General features: G+C 45.8%; 1 protein-coding gene across 3 annotated transcripts in view; it reads right to left on the reverse strand.

Annotated features, from left to right (window-relative positions):
• The window catches only part of LOC112573234 (cAMP-dependent protein kinase catalytic subunit beta), a 144513-nt gene extending 135592 nt beyond the window's left edge, over positions 1–8921 (reverse strand). The window contains exon 1 of one of the 3 annotated variants that reach the window (XM_025253418.1): positions 8460–8921. The gene's annotated coding sequence lies outside the window, so the exon portion shown is untranslated. The remainder of the gene's footprint in view (positions 1–8459) is intronic. The other 2 variants (XM_025253413.1, XM_025253419.1) reach the window with 2 other exon arrangements.
• Positions 8922–13930: the final 5009 nt, after the last annotated feature.

A 13930-nucleotide genomic window follows, 5' to 3' on the forward strand; every position in this document is an offset into this window, starting at 1 on the left:
ATCGTAAACGTCAGCACTGACGTCGGTGAACCGCCTGCTGACGGCCTCGCGTGACTACGTGCAGACAAACACTTCACGCAACGTCCTCTCCGCCTCAACAACGTATGAGTCACGGAAGTGTAGGTCTGTGGTTCGAATCACGGAAATTAAAGTCTTTGGTTCGAGTGATCCACAAAGCCACGAGGGGAACAAGAAGCGTTGACCTCTCCACTCACATACCCCGGGTCAAACTGAACTACGCCTGATCAGCTGACAGCCGAAGCTTGAACATGAACTCGACTCACTCAGAAAAAGCATTTCCAACACACTGAAAGTGCATGTCAGACTTTTCCTTTGCTATATACTTATTTACGGCTAATTGACTAACATTATACTTATTTACAGACAGTTATATACCCTTACCCATACATTCTACACACACTAGCTAGTTTTATTCATCTTAACTTTTTCAGCGACATTAAATACATATTCTATTTTTTACACAGATGCTTATTTATAGCAGCTTTAACTAATGTGTATGTTTTACATCTGATTGCCAAAATATATATTATATATACACTTATACATCTGCTACATTTAATAAAATGAACTTATCTACAACATTTAAACTTGAAATATATCTTTATTTGCAGCTAATAAACTTATTCAAAGCTGTTTTACTTTACTAAAAATTGCAATGATTCTGTGCAGCATCGTGTGTGTACTGATTAACATGGAGATGAAGGGGAGAGGTGTTTCCGACTCATTACACGCAGATTTATCTCCCCTCTTAAAGTTTAAAAGCGAAAACGGAAGTCCAGACAACCGCTACACTGTGTCCTCATTCTCCAGCCTCGTTCTGTGGTGTCGTCATGGAGACGACAATAGAGTGTGCAGGAAACTACCAGTGTGTACAATGTCGGCAGCCATTTTACTTGAACATCTATGTGCTACTTCACACATCACACATACATCACACACACAGCGTGAGACAGAGAAAGAAGGGGAAGTAACTAACCCTAACTCAAGTCTCTATTGAATGTAATTAACCTTGTTTCCCAGACAACTAAAACCTGAAAGCAGCGCGTCGTCTTCTGGACGGTCTTCTGGGTGGTCACTGGCACGACCTCAGTGGTCAGCAGCTACACGAGGTCAATGTCTCGCGTGCTGCGTGTGACCCGTATCTACTACTTATGGGTAGCGGGGGGCAGATTTCATGTCCTACCCTTAATTTACATCCCAGTAAAGTCCTCGACCTGTTGGCTGACAGGCTGTTAAGTCAGCACGACCGCGGATTTTATGTTCACGACACACACACACCGACAAATAGCTACCAGGTTTAAATTTAGAAAGTTATAAATACACGGATCCGGGAATTCCTATCAGTGCGCATGCCCAGAAGACGATCACTTGTATTCCAGAATCGAAGTAGGATTTGGTGTTTTCACTGGAGACACATCGATTATCGTGTTTACATAATAATGGGCTAACCTCATCGATACATCACAGACAGGTACACTGGTCCGGCACAGATAGATGGAGAACCCGTATGTTGGCTTTGCCGGCCTGCAGATGAGTTCGAGGTTCAACAGAAAAACTCAGCACAACTCTCCCGGAGGTGAGGGAAAGTAGGGGAGAGAGAACTGAACCTGTAGCAGGCATAGGGTGGGGTGGGGACAGCCAGACACCTCGCAACGCGCCTGTTGGCAGAGCTTGCTGTGACGTCATCATGTCCGAAACTCTCGAAACTCTCGGAGACTGCGCGAGGGTAGTTTTGGACAGTGTCGCGATATAGTCAACCTGTCACTAGATGTCGGCAATGACACCATTGCTATACTCTCGATATACTTCGATATAATTCCTGACCACTGTCTGACAGTTTGGAAACGTTCTGACATTCTGTTGTAACATTTGAAAATCTTTAATAGGGTGTCTGACAGCCTCAAAACATTCTCATGTAATATTTGACAGCCGTGTCATACTAACATTTGGTCAAGATGTCAAGGCTTGTAACATTGGTTGTAGCATTCTGACAGCCTTGTTACATTTGTCTGACAGCCTACCTTCTGACAGTCTTGTAACATTCTGTCTAACAGCCTTGTAACATTCTAACATGGTGTAACATTTAGCCAAGGCCGACCAGCTGCAGCAGGTTCAGTCCCGTTGCCACCTCCTTCCCGGGGTTAACGAGGTCAGAAGGGAAGGTCAGACAGCGGCATGAAAGGCCGCGCTGTGCGGACGTGGCGGCATCTGTGTGAATGGATGAAAATCTGATCAGGTTCCTTGTATCCGGTCATCGCCATGTGACGCGAACAGGCTCCGGCGTGTAACTGCATTCATGTTGTGCCCGGGAGGAGCCGCGGTTATTGGTTTGGGCTCCGGCCGGCGCCAGACAGCTGACGCACACAGGACATTGTGTATGTAGTGTGCGCATGCGTGGGTTTGTGTATAAGTATATAAGTCATTGACGGACAAAAGTGAAAAAGAACCGAATTGCGAGAGAGGATAAGAAAAGACAAGGTAAAGTACAAACCTCCAAAATCTCAGTTTTTAACAAATGTTTTGGAAAAAATAAAATTTGAAGAGCTCAGCTTGTTGACAGTTGCACTGTCTCTAACATGCCTTCAGCGCCCCAGATCGTTGGTTTCCTGTGGCCTTCACACACACAACTTCCACAAACTTGGTGAACCACTCGGCGACATTTCTCTAAAAGCTGTTCTTACAAATGTAGACAAATGTTTGCTGAAGTCTAGCGAAGATATTTCATGGCGGCTACATAAAGGCTCTGCCAACCTTTGTCAAATGTTCATGAACAGGAACAGCCTTTGAGACAGGAGAACAGAGAGAAGAGGATGTCTAGCTTTGCAACATCTGCGTGCAAGAACTTCACTCAGATGTGGTGGTGAGGTAACGAAGATGACTGTAAAGATAAGATGAGATAAAACACCACCTTGATAACCCTTTCCCGAGCGCCTGTTACCCTCATCGCCGTCTCCGATACCCAGCAATGAGTGACTACACATGGCACCAGTTCACTATCCAGGACCAGAACGTCTCGGGTATTCCGGCATTTGACCTCCCTGAATGGGCCTTTGGCTGTGACGGTCTGCTTCGCAAACAGCGATGATTGGTCAACGCTGAATATTGCAGCCAATCAGGGCGCGTGCTGTCGTGTAGGACCGCGCTGGCAGGTGGTCTGCTAGCCAATGCCTTGGAAACCTAGCCTCAGAAAGAACCCTTCATATGAGAGTTGCAGCAAGAAGACAAATTATGGTAGAAAAGAGCTTTACGAAGTTGGGGAAAAAAAACGATGCTGTCGAAACTGAAATGGGACATGTTAAAAAAGTGGAACATAATGGGGAAAAGGAAATTTGGCTCACCCCCTTTCTCTCACCCCCACCCATGAGCGTTTTTCTGCGAACGTGCATGTGTGTCTGTGTGAAAGGAACGATAAAGGCAGAAAGTGGATTGCCTGTTTTTACTGTTCAATCCGCCATCGGCACGTGAAGGAAGTGATCGATGGAACTGAAGAGAGAGAGTGTGTGGGAGGGATGGAGAGAGGAAGGCAGATATAAGAAACTCGGCTGAACAGAAGCGGAAAGAAAGAGATGAAGACGAACGGACAGAGCACAACGGTCTCCTCCTATGCTCCACCACGCTTATCTCCCTTTCACTTCCAGTCGACGATCTAACTTTTCTCTGTGTGTGTGTTTGTTTGTTTATTTGCTGGCAGCAGAACACACCGTGGCCAACTTTCCAATCTCAACCCCACCCCAACAAAAAAAAAACACACAGAAAAGAAATTGCAAACAGTAATGCCTACAAGAAAATATCGATAAAGTTTAATAATGCAGCATGGAGGTAAGAAATATACTGTGTAATAAAAGACAGATTGAGACCTGGATGATGCAAAGGAGCAGAAATGCCAAGGTTAAAAAAACAGCGATGTAAAGGTCATCGTCTAGCAGGCTAACAAAGTATTGACAGATCACACACACACACACAGAGTTTTCTTTCTATTTCTTCTTTTTTTTTCATAGTTTTCGCATAATACACACTCACCTAAAAATGTTTCAGTTTTATTTACAAGTACGAAAGCATGGGGTTCAAAACCCGAGCACTTTAGCATGGCAATAACAAAAAAAGTACAATGTTTAGTTCAGACAGTGAAGACAGAAGAAGGATAATGTTTATCGTCCTCGTTAGAGCCACGTTTGTAGCGCCTGGAGTCTTTGTTCCTGAGAAACAACATCAGTCGTTAAGGTCTGTGGTCGGCTGTTGGCCAGGAAACGACTGGCATGCCGAGGCCGACCAGTGCCCAATACAAACTCAAATGTCTTTAGAAATGGTGCTGAATTTTTTTATCAAAGACCTACAAATGTTGGTTTCTTGGATATCTTTGTACGAGGATGGATTTTTTTTTTAAAGACCAAGACCAATAATTGCTTGTTTACAATTCCAGTGGACGTATTCTCCACATGACTGTAATTTTTTTAAGTACTCATTTCCTTCCTCTCTCTCTCTTACATGAAAGAATATATTAGGTCCGTCGTTTAAGTATGTATCTGGCTTCACTAAGTTTTCTTTCTCTTTCATTCCGAGCAGATATGTTGTTCCCTGTTATTTACTAGTTAAGCTTTTGGGTGGGTTTTCCACAAGCGATATTACTAAAGATCTTTGAGGTATGTTCATTAAGATATTTTCCATGTCAGACTGAGATGAAGTTGTGGATGTCTACAAGGTGTGAAAACATCGCAAACTTGAGAGAACAGCGCAAATAAAATCTCTGTACACCTGTAAATTTCCATGTTTGTGTCTGCTGGACTACATTGACTACACGCTAGTAGCCTCTCCATCCAAGAAAAAGAAATTTAAAAACCCTCCAACAACATTCCGACAGCGAGACTTTGCACACGGCCCGCTAGCACCAGTCTTCAGCTCTGTCATTCGTGGATCCACCGACAGTCTGCGAGAGGGAGCGGCTCTCCAGGAGGAGGCCTGTCTCAACACCCCGCCAGGTGCGGGTACATCATCTCACAGCACCCGGGTCACCCCGTAACATCCCAACTCATCTGGCGAGGAGAGCTCGATAACAGGCAGGAAACGAGTCCGGATAAGGCTGGCGGCTCCCCACCCCACCCAACCCTCCACCCACCACCCGTAACCATTGACGTCACGCCTATCATGCACTTGACCTCCATGACCTCGCGTGATTTGCACGCTCACAACATTTTCCTTGTCTTGTCCCCTTCGTTCTCTCTCTCGTTCACTTTCTCCCTCCTCCTTCCATCCTGATCATTCACATATTCACAGCTTTGGGTGTACAAATAAAATATAATACTTTTATTTGTATTTAGACTTTTACCCCGACAAGATCCACCAGACTGGGTATTTCAAACTGCTGAGGGAAGTGAGGCAGGGTTCGAGTCTTGTTTTAACAATGTCAAAAGATTTGCAACGATCTCCATAAAATGAACCTGAAAAAAACTTGATTACAAAAAGTTAGTCATCTTGTTTCTAGAAGGGGGGAAAAAAGGAGGTTTCTAACCTTTGACCTCTTTCTCCCTCTCTCTGTAATTTTGAATAGAGATGCTCGGCCAGAAATCTGTCCACAGTCCTCCAATCACACCAGGCGACCCCGCCTGATCAAACAAGCGGCTGCTGCAGTCGGTGGCATCAAGCTGCAGCCTGGTAGGACAGTTGGCAGCAGTCGGCCGTTAACTGCTGACGTCACTTCCTGAATGCCAACACTTAACGCTCTCAGGCTACGGGTCTTTCACCAAGAAAGAATTAAACTTGATTAACGCCTGTGCACAGATGTCGGCAGAAGAGCTCCGTAGTTAGAGCTGTACTCTGGGTTCGGGATTCTTGTTTTTCGGCGCGCAGGCTGTGTTAGAGAGAGAGAGGGGGGAGGCCATTTTATTCTTGTAAATCTGTGAGTTCATGATCTGTAACACAGGTCCTTTCCTTCTTCGTGTGCTAGCGAAACAACAAACAACATGGCCGCCCGTCTCGGGTGTAAATATTAACGGAATTCAAGTGACATGTGGTTCGGGTTTGCTGTAGGTGAAGTCGATTTTGAGAAAACCAATCGCACAAATATGTGTGTGGGTGTGTGTGTGTGTGTGTGTGTGTCGGTATGTGTGTGTGTGTCAGTGTGTGTGTGTGTAGGTGTTTGTGTGTGTATGTGTGTCAGTCTGTGTGTGTGTGTGGCGGGGGTTGTCGGGGCGCCTTCCTCCGCGGCTCTGGCAATTACCCCAAACTGCAACTCATTCACGAGTTTCCCCTACGCGTTTCAAATTATTAAATTAAAAACAGAAACTTCCTTGTTCTTGAGCATCCCCCCTCCACACCTCCATGTTCACAGTCGTCTGCTCTGAGCTCTCGTTCAACGCCCAGCTCTTGAGCTGAAAATAAAATCCCCCCCCCCCTACCCTCCCCATAGGTCACAGACGCAAGGTCAGAGTGGGGAGGATCGACAGTTGTTCGCTGCCTGCAGGACAGAAAATGGGGATAGGAGGGGTGGAGAAGAGGGTGGACGGATTTCTGAAGGTGATGGGAGTGACACAGGACAAATATTTCATGTGCATCATCAGCGACATGTGGCCGAGACGACAGGTGGCAGGGTAGACGTACACGTAGCACCAAAGCAGCGGTTGATGGTGGAAGGAGGCAATCAGCAACGGGGGTGATCACAATTGACGATCTGCCACTTTTCATCCTTTGATAATGCTTATTTCGATACAAGCTGTGTGTACTTGCTCAGGTCGCAGACCATAAAAAGAAGCAAACGGTTGCTTTTTCAGTTTTCTTTCAAAAACAAACCCCAAAACTGTACCAACGCACAATCGGCGTTTTTGGCTGGAGTTCTCAAGTGTTGAGTTCGCATCACCAAAAAAACAAAAACAAAAACAAAAAACAAACTCAACTGCTGAGTTAAATTTAGAACGATACGGTCGTAATTCTGTACCCGACCTCCCGCAGCCACCGCGACTGAAATAAGAACAATGTAGCCTGGTGTTAGCTGGTTCTCTCCCTTCTCCTTACCCCTGAGTATCACTAAGTGATGATAACCTTCGTGACACCTCTTCTACTTTTCCTTCCAAACTTCTTCCACAATAGCCGCCTTCATTTCCTTATTTCTTTTTCCTCTCTTCCCTGGAACATGCTGCATTCCTTTTCTCCACAGCTGTCCCAGCCTGAAGCATGAGGAGCAAATGAAGAACTTCCTGAAAGCGCTAAAACTTGTGGAGTCATTTTCAGCGTTTAAGGAGGGAGAGAGAGAGAAAAGGGGGAGAAATGAAGCAAGTTCGTCACTAGAAGCCTGGAAGCTCCGCTACTCTATGGCACTGGATGCTCCCTTCCTTCCACTTTCTTCCCTCGGGACGGTAGGCTGCCTCGGCAAAAATCCGATTGTCTGAATAACACCGTTAAACCGTGTCAAAAGATTGCTTTCTCTCTCTCTTGCTCTTTCGTTCACTTGCTTTAGGGTTATTTTTTTATCCCACTTTTTCTGCCACAGTTGTGCCCAACACGAATGTTGCCGCTCAAAACTTTTTACCCATAATATGATCATCAAAACATTTGACCCTTGACCCATAGTGAACATTGATGTGTAAACACAGATGTGAGAGAATAAATGAGCCTTACGAGCATTGTAAGTTATGGAAATGAAGACACTAATTTGTAAGCAAGCTGGCCCTGGGGGAGGATAAGTCCACAGAATCTTTCGGGGAAACCGAGGGCATCCTGCTGGGGGACAACATTGTGTTGTTGTTGTTACAGAAGAAGACCCAGACCGCTCAAACTTTTCTATAATTTGGGTTCCACTCTTTTGAGTATCTCAACAGGGGCGTGTGAAAGATCCAAATAAACAGGACAGAACACTCCAGCGAAGAGAGCAGATGTTGGTGTGACCCAGCATTCTTTGCGGCGTGCTCATGGTTGTGCTCGCGACCCGATGCTAGTACAAAGAGAAGTGCGTGTGCCTGTATGTGCACGTACGTGTGTGTTTGTGTGTTGCAAGTCTAGACCAATGAAACCCCCTGCATGCTGTCAGTTGAATGTCGTTTGACAAACTCCACACACCACCACCCTTTTCTCCTTCCTCCTCTCTCTCTCAACCCGTCATGCGAGGGCTGTTTGCACACACCGAAAGGTCGGTCACAAATCAAGGATTATATTTTCAGACAAACGTTTACATGACATAAATACATTCTTGAAACATGTGTTTTTGTTTCCAACGAGACTAGCCAGCATTCTTTAGACTTAAAACATTTTATGAGCATTGGCGTTTAGTGTGTGGGTCTCTGTGTTTGAGTGAGTAATGAGTCAGTGTACCAACTGCACACAACTTTCTAGGGGTGGAGTGGGTGTGGTGAGGTGGGGAGGTGGGGTAGGATAATCTTGCAATCTGGTTCAAACAGTAAAATCAAAACTGAAAGAAAACAAGAAAAAGTATGCAATCACTCCGTGTTTACCTGTCCGTTCAAAGGAAGTTCTCCCAAGTGAATCCGCAAGGTGTCCGATGACGTGCTGAAAAGATTGAAGACAAGTTTATGTAAGTCGGCAGGTGGGTGATGTCCTCTTCCCAATCCTGCCACCAGAAGTACTCCGGAAGAAAAAAAAAAACGAGTCCGTCTGTTCAGGGTCCAGAAACCACAACAGCGCCTCCAGCCTCAACCCCGACTAGAGGCGCACACACAAACACAAACACAGGCAGGGCCCGCAACCACAACAGCGCTGTAACTAAAGTACAGGAGCCTGCATCGCGCTCACCCTGTGGGGCAGACAACTCGCACTCAGCCTCCTGCTGGTGTCCCAGAGAGAGAGAGCTGAAGTCTGGAGCGACTGCTGTCCTCCAGACCCGGGTGTGTCCCACAGCCCAGGGAGTCACTACTGCTGCTGCTGCAAGTCAAGACACCACTGGCCGGCCCGCAGCTCTTCCTCCCTCCTGCTCGGGTTCCTCCGTCAGCCGCCTGCGCTCCGCACGCGGTGAGGCTGCGGCCCTGCAGCCAGTCCCATTCACGCGACACGCCGCACCAGCCGCGCGGCAAAAGCGAGCCAACCTTCCCCCCGTCCACTTCCTTCCCCCCTTCCTCGGCTAATTCCGAGTTAACATACCATGGCACCTACAGCATCAACTGCAACTGAAACACCATCTTCCTCCAACACACTTTTTCTCTCTCTCACACACACACAATCTTTCTCTTTCTCATGCGCACGCGCTCACACACAAAAAGACTTTAAACACTCGCTTCTACAACAATTTAAAAAAATAACGGGATCGTGACTAGGTGGATGGGCGAAGTGACGATAAGTGACTAGTGGCATGACAGAAAAGGAAAACAAAACAAAAAAAATTTGAAATAAATGGAAGAAGAGCCCCAGCTGTCGTCACGTGACTGTGGAATGGAATTTTTGTGTCTGGATTAAGCTTTGTGTAGGTGTGAAGTTGGGAATGAGTTAATTTGCTGGGCTGGCTGAGCCCCTGGTGAGTCAGTACAAGTGTGTGCGCGTGTGTGTGTTACCTACAGGTAGGAGTGTGAGCCAATGTATTTGTGTCAACGTATGTTTGTATGAACCTGCATCTGAGCGAGCTTGGTGCGAGCAAATGTGCGCACGTGTGTGCCAAAAATATCAGAGCTTCGCTATTGTTGGACTTTTTTGTTAGAGGCACGTGTTCCACGACTTGCCTGCGTCCTGCCAATCATTGTCATGTCATTAATTACACTGCACCGTGCGCAGTTCTCAAACCGAGCTTTAATTAAAGCAGCGCCACCTCTCCAAACCTTGAAGGGGCACGGTTTGGTGACATACAGTGTTAATTTTTAATCAAACTTCTTAATTTGATCGATTGGAGGCCAGTGAGGCCGTATCGAATCTGGCTGGTTGGCTGGGCCTGGATGCGTGCATGGTCGGCCAGTCACTATACGGATGGCTGGTCTGTCACCCAAGTCTAAGATGAAGAGCCCTGAATATCTGACACACACACTCTCACTGTCTCACACTGTCTCACACACACACACTTACGCACAGATACGGGCGCACGGATGTTTGTCTAATACTGACAGTCTTTCTCGAGGGTATCCTTTTTTCCCCAAGCACAGTGTACAAGGTATTTCTGGGACATTGTGTGGATTGTATTTGCCAAAACACTGTGTACAGGAAATGCTCAGGACATTCCTTGTATCAGAAGATAGCATGCGCGTGCACCTTGGTGGAGGTGGGCATATGTGTATTCACGATTGTACGATATTATGCGTGCGTATGTGTGAATAGGTAAAGGTGTGGGCAATCTAGTGTGAACGAATTTGTGTGCGTGTGTGAATGCGTATTTGTGTGATGTGTGTGTGCATGTTAATGTGTGAGAAGTGTGTGTGTGCGTACGTGAGTGCACGACTAGAAGGCATCCGTTAGTCGCCATACCCACTGCCCGACATCCCTGCATGTGACGTCAATCCAAAAACGGATGTGTCTTGCAGATCGTCCTGCCCTTCCGGTGCCGCCAGGAAAATTGGAGGGGGTTGATTTTATATTCTTTAAAAAAACAGCTACCAACGTTTGACTCCTACTTTCCTGCCATCAAGTGACCTTTCTGACCACCCACCAGCTCCCTGCTACTGCGTTACGAACAGCAAAGGTCACAGTACACTTCTAGAGGATCCTGTCCCGTTAAGAAGACGGGTTAACCTACAGTTCTCCTGTGGGTCATGCCACTGCGCGCAGACCTACATAAACTATATCAGGCCTATCGTAGCTATAAACAAAATAATATACATGAAGCGGCTAAAAACATTACATCACATAGCCAGGCTTCCAGAATCTGCATTCCGGACAGCACATTAAAAACATTGCCATTGGCAGTGCAGACAGGCCATGCAGGGCTGCAACACCTGACGTGCATACCTGTGGCAATACGACCTGCCAGCACCAACAGGTGTTAAGAACAGGGAACGTCACGTACAGTCAATTCTATATGGTAATCTCATACTAAATAAACATCTAAACCAAATTTAAAAAAATAGTTCCCGTCACACAAACCAGGCCTCGAAAATCTTCATTCCGGATTAAATTTCTGCATTGACACAAAATGTTTTACAGCACTAACAAGCCATGCCAGTAGTACCTGTAGTACCTGTAGTGAATGCACCTATATACACCACAAACAGGTAATGTCTGCAAGGCCGCGTCTGTAACACCTGAAATGCATACCAATGTAGAGCAAAGCAGGTAAAATCTGTGTCACCTTAACAGGTATACGCACGCCGTGCCTGTAGCACCTGAAGAGCTTGACAACATACAAACAGGTCATGTCTGCGTCACCTCAAGTCCATCCCTGTGTTCACACAATGCCAGTAACACCTGGTGTACACCTGATGTACAACAACCCTTTTTCAGCGTCTTTCTCTCTTTTTTCTAATCATCGGAGACACGAATATTACAAAACTGAAAAAAATTGGTGACTGAGCTGACCACACAAACCTACTTTTACGGTTGACATTTGTGTCGGACTCAAAAGTCAGTTACAAAGGTCACAGTGAACATCGAAAAATAAACCTTGTACGAGTACTGATAACTCGCAGTACGTAGTAGTAATACATGTAGGTTGATTTTGATCACGTGGCCCTACACCGAGGAGGATGGAGTGCAAAGAGAAGGCTGAATAGAAAAGAGTTACAGCTGCTCTTCGATTCAGTAAAAGGAATAAGTACTTCAGAACAATTTTTTTTCTAAGTTAGTTTTAATTACCAACCGGTCATTAGCAGGGATTCTGCTCTCTCTCTCTCCACCAAAGTTCCACTCGGCGGAACTCCTGTAGAAAGTGTATTCTCTCGCTCTCATCGACCTCCAGGCTCTTCACGCCAGCGACTACCGTTTCGGAGACACTCGCAGAATTGGATTCGTTTCCGAGTAATGACCGGTGCCTGTATAATCTTCTTTTGTTGCTGCGAGTAAATACGCACCTAATGCTGCCGCTGCGCTCGGACCGCCTGTAATTGCCGCGCCGTTAGGGAGACGCACGTTGGAGGAACGGCCGATAATGGCGCGCTGATTACGTCACAAATGACGTGGTCAGGTGTCCGGAGGCGTCATCGCTTGACAACCTTCTTTGTGCGCTAAGTGCTTCGTCTTAAACACGCTTTCTTCTCTTGTTCATGCACGTTCCAGCCAGCAGGCCTCTCCACCGCCTGACAATTATTTATGTATCAGGTTCTCAGTGAAGTCTCTGTCATGGCATATGACTTTTTTCTATTTCTCTACTTTCTGTGTGTGTGGGGAGAGAGAGAGAGGTGGAGTCATCCTTCATACTTTGCTGTGATAAACAGAGAAAAACGCGCGCGCACACGCATACTACGTACACACCCACTTGCAACACACACACCCGTACTCTTTTAGTCTGCGTGGTGTAATTTTGAGCCACTGTTTATTGTCCTCGATCCCCACAAACTCTCCGCTTTCTTCTGAGATAAATTGTGTCTGCTTATCTGTTCTGCTGGATTTCTACTCATCTACTACTTTTTCTATTATTTAAAATATAAAATGTCACTAGCGGGGAAAAAAAGACAAAAATAGACAACTTTAGAAGAAGTTCTGCAGTTTAATAATGTGAAAACGGAATTAAACAAGCTAAAGAGTACATAATGGCAATCAACAAAGTGATAGGCACGAACGTGTGTGTTAATTTTTGTCTAAAACCCTATAATTTTAGAGACAGCCAATTGTTTTCTTTCATGTCCACTAATTTTTAGTACTTAAGACTCGGTTTTTTAGAATGCATCAAACGTAGTAGCCTGTGGGAGAAACAAGCGCATGCTGGCTGAAGTTGCTGAAGAAATTACAGGCTCGGTTGAAGGGGAAAAAACTAAGCTGTTATACTCAAGATAAAAAGTAGAAATCAGTGTGTCCACATGCCTTCTTCAGCGTGGTGCGAGCAGAGCACACCACCCTGAGATGAATTCAGAACATGTGACTGAATAAGACTGTTTCAGGGTGCCGGAACTTGGTGTCGCCCTCAGTCTCTATCGAGAAAAGATTTTGTAGCCGGGGGCTTCCTTCACTCTTCTCTGGAACCATCGAGCTTCGCGGTCCAAAATGGTGACAGGAGAGAAAACATGTCCGCTATTTTTGCAAATGTTGCACCACCAGCGATGGCTCCCTTCCTTGTTCTTGTAGTCTTAGTTTCAGTTTTCTCTTTGCTTCCCTAAGTAAGCTTAGTCGGAGTCATGTCACTCGCTGTGGTAGATGCTATACCTCATATGTCCAGTTAGTCTAGTCTGTTGTGGATGATGAACATCTATTCATATTTGTTGTTCCATCTTTTCTACGAGATGTGAATGTTCAGAACCCTGCAGAGATGGACCCCTGGACACAACAACAGGTCGGAGTCGCACAGCTTCCTCGTGTACCTTTGGGATGCCATAAAACTTCGGTACATCTGCAGTGGAGGAATACAGTTTCCTGAACTGGCCTTAGTTCAGAATACCCACTTCTTTTAGTTTTCTCCCAATCTCCACCAGTTTAGTAGTATAGCGGCTTGTGAGGGTCTCTTCGTAGACTGAGGTCCTCTTATCCTACAGTAGGCCTTCTCATTGTACACATCCCCGCGGCCGTTTTTTAACTAACACACCTAGGTGTGATTGATCCTAACAACATTTATGACACACCCTGATTTCTCCATCTCCTCTCCGCTTGTTGTAGACGGTGGAGTCAGCACCGTGACAGCATTCTAGTGTCTTCCCAAACCATTGAAAATTATCTGCAATAGCTCTCGCCAAAAAGCATTCTACATTATGACAGAATCGTGCCTGGTAAAAAGAAAACTAGAACTAAAAATAACAAACAAAAGAATTGAACTCTTGGACTTGCTTTTATCGATCACGATAATACGTAACTCCGCCTTGCATTCTTCGTGCTTGTAAAGGTCCGGCTCGGGGTTTCGAGACTAAAA

The sequence above is a fragment of the Pomacea canaliculata genome, linkage group LG10 (assembly GCF_003073045.1).
Source record: "Pomacea canaliculata isolate SZHN2017 linkage group LG10, ASM307304v1, whole genome shotgun sequence".
Lineage (NCBI taxonomy): Eukaryota > Metazoa > Mollusca > Gastropoda > Architaenioglossa > Ampullariidae > Pomacea > Pomacea canaliculata.